Here is a 3359-nt window from a genome sequence, read left to right as displayed (position 1 = left end):
CTTCTCTTCCACAAATTCATAAAAATTAGCCAGATTCGAGACTAAAAACTAAGCATAGAAAAATCAATTTCGCCCAATTTTGAAAAATATAAACACAAAACACCACTCCCCCACACTTAAAGTATGCCATGTCCTCAGGGCATAAAAGAAATAAGAGTATAGAAGACTTCCCTGATTATCGGCATTAATAAACTGAAGCATCGTGGGAGACGGCGAAAGGAGAGGTTTGCTGGGTAGAGCAGAGGAAAGATGTCCGCGCTGCACTGGACAGGGCAGCGAGGAGAGTGATTTCGCTGGCCAGAGCAGCGAAAAGAGTAACTTTGCTGGAACATGGAGATTTCCGGAAATCTGGCAGAGAAACACAAAAACCCCAAACAAAACAACAAAACAGAGAGAAACAAAACGAAACTGAAAGAAAAGAAAACAAAACAAAGAAAAACAATTGGGTTACCTCCCAACAAGTGCTTAATTTAACGTCTAGAGCTCGACGATACCTCAAAAACTCATGGAGGTCGGAAACAACACTCTAACCATTGGAAAGCTTTTCTACTCTTAGGTGCCCTCTCCACCAAAACACTTTTCTTGGCTCGGACATCCTCCACAAGCATTGCCCCCTTTTCATTCTTATTCCGAAAAATCCGGAATTTCACTTTCTTCTTCTTGGGGGTATGGGTTTTCAAAGACCCCCCATCATGCTCCAAAAACAAACACATCTCAAAAGTCAGAACTTCTTTTGGTTTTGGAGTTTTTTTCTTGGCTTCATACTTGGGCAGCTCATTCTTCTCAACCTCTTCATCCTCCGAATTTGCTAGAAAACTGTCAGCCAAATTAATCACTTCATTCTGGGGAACTTCCTTTGGTGGAGGTTTCTTGAAAATCACAGTTTCCCCATAGGCTCCCAATGTCATCGTCCCCCTTTGCATATCTAGCTTTGCTCCACATGTGGCAAGGAAAGGTCTTCCTAACAGCAAAGGCATCTTTGGATCCTCCGGAATATCCAACACTACAAAGTCGACTGGGAAGAAAAAATCACTCACCTTCACTAGCACATCTTCCGCTACTCCTAGAGGTTTAGAGCAAGACTTATCAATAAGCTGAATTGTCTTGTTAGTTGGCTTCAAATCCCTCAGTTGCAACTTCCTATACACTTTGAGAGGCATGACATTTATGCTTGCTCCGGTGTCACACATCACTTTCTCAAACAATGACTTTCCAATCTTCACAGGAATATTGAAGCTGCCCGGATCTTCTCTCTTTGGAGCCAACTGATACTCCTTCACTGCGAGCACCTCCTCAAATTCATTGAATGCTCTCTTCTTTTCCATCACAACCTTCACAATTTGCACCTCATTTGGCTTGTTTCTCAAGATCTCCACGGAAGGAATATTCACAGCCAACTTCTTAAATGTCTCCAAAAACTTCTCATCCATCTTCGGCTTTGCCAGGCTATTCGGGAAGGGTGCTACAGGCTTGTACTCTGGCCTGGGAAACGTAAGAGTTGGAACCGGCTCCTTAACAGCAGAAGAGCTCGAATCCTTTTTAGGGGGAGGCGTCTGTTTCGCTGCAAGCTCCTCCAAGTCATCATCGTCGTCCTCCACTACTTTTCCTTTTCCCTTGTCATTCCTCTGCTCAGTATGATCCCGCTGCTCTGCATCCTCAACTGTAGTATCAACCACCAGTATGGAATGACATTGCTGATTTTGCTGAAATTGTTGATGTTGGCTCTTCGGATTGAACTGAGTGTTGCTAGGAAATTGGCCTGGCTTGTGCTGTGCAGCTGCTTGGTTAGCCATCTGACCAACTTGAATCTCCAACATCTGCACCTGCTTAGACAACGCTGAAAAGTTTTGCTCCATGTTGGAGATTTTGGTCCCCATGTTTGCCGAATTTGTCTCCATCCCAGTGACCTTCACCAATACTTGCTTCATCATTTCCTCCATTGAATCTTTCTTTGGCTCATTGATTACTCTTCCACTAGACACAGAAAACCCAGGTGGAGGCTGCACAACACTGTTGGGATTTGAATAGGAAAAATTTGGATGATTCCTATTATTAGGATGATACGGTGGATTTCCGCTCTGATGTCCCTGATAGTTTGGTCTATTGAATTGGTACTGCTGCTGGACATAATTAGCATCTTCAAACTGTGACACATCAGATAAACTCGGTTGCTGAGGAATTTTAGCTAGCAATGCTTTTCTCTCCAACTCATACTGTTTTTGAAGAGCTTCATATTTTTCCTTAAAATCATCTCTCTCCTCATGCACAGCTGCAATTCTTCTCGTAGAATTTATGTCATTCGGCCATTGATAACTATTGGAGGCCATCTCTTCTATCACACGATAAGCCTCCCTTGTATTTCTATGGAGAAGACATCCACCTGCAGTAGCATCCACCATACTTTTTGTTAGACCAGTCAAACCATTATAAAAGTGAATGATTTGCTGATCCTCCGTGAAACCATGTTGTGGACAGTTCCTGAGCAGCTCACGAAATCTTTCCCAGGCATCATGAATGGTCTCATCTCCTAGCTGGGAAAAGTGAGAAATCTCCGCAATGATTTTCTGAGCTTTAGAAGCAGGAAAGTATTTTGCCAGGAAAGCTCTACACAAATCCTCCCATCCAGTAATAGCACCTCTGTCCAAACTCTTGAACCACTCCTTCGCTCTGTCCCTGAGAGAGAATCCAAACATCTTCATTCTGATGGCATCAGGTGGCACTCCATTCTGCTTAATAGTGTCGCAGATATCTAGGAACTGGGTAATGTGAGCATGCGGATTTTCAGAAGCCGCTCCACTAAACTGTTCAGCTTGCACCATGTTTATCAATCCCGGCTTCAGCTCGAACGTGGTAGCCTGAACAGTTGGTCCCCATTTGCCTCCTTGAAATTGATCAACTCGAGGCTGATACATGTGATTCAGTGGTGGCTCTGGTGGAGGAGCCCGGTTGCGCTCTCTTTCTTCATCTAGTTGCCTCTGAAGGTTTGTCACGACTTCCACAAGAGTTTGAAGGTCCATGTTATTCTCTACCATTGCTAGCTTTTTCTTTTCGCGGTTGTCTCTTTTGTATTGCTTTTCGATTTCCAAGTTCAAAGGCACTAGATGTTCCTTTCCTTTGGATCTCGTGATCATACACGCCTGACACAACAAACAAAAACAGAAATTTTAAAAACTAAAAATAAAATAAAATTAAAACTTATAACGCCTGAAATAATGCTTAAGTCTAATCAGAAATATTAAAGTAAATTCTAAATAATCCCCGGCAACGGCGCCAAAAAAGTTGATCACTAAATTATTAGCAACAAATTACCGCAACTAACACGGTGTAATTGTAGCACAAATTAAGTAACCGAGTATCGT

General features: G+C 42.8%; 1 non-coding gene across 1 annotated transcript; it reads left to right on the top strand.

Annotated features, from left to right (window-relative positions):
• The first annotated feature begins 2457 nt into the window (after positions 1–2457).
• LOC130996303 (small nucleolar RNA R71) lies at positions 2458–2564 on the top strand. Its single transcript, XR_009092488.1, has one exon. It is a non-coding gene; the product is annotated as a small nucleolar RNA R71 (small nucleolar RNA).
• The last annotated feature ends 795 nt before the right edge of the window (positions 2565–3359 follow it).

This window comes from Salvia miltiorrhiza, chromosome 7 (genome assembly GCF_028751815.1).
Source record: "Salvia miltiorrhiza cultivar Shanhuang (shh) chromosome 7, IMPLAD_Smil_shh, whole genome shotgun sequence".
NCBI lineage: Eukaryota > Viridiplantae > Streptophyta > Magnoliopsida > Lamiales > Lamiaceae > Salvia > Salvia miltiorrhiza.
Note: the sequence above shows the minus strand (reverse complement) of the source record. Positions and strands in the feature narration are given on the sequence as shown.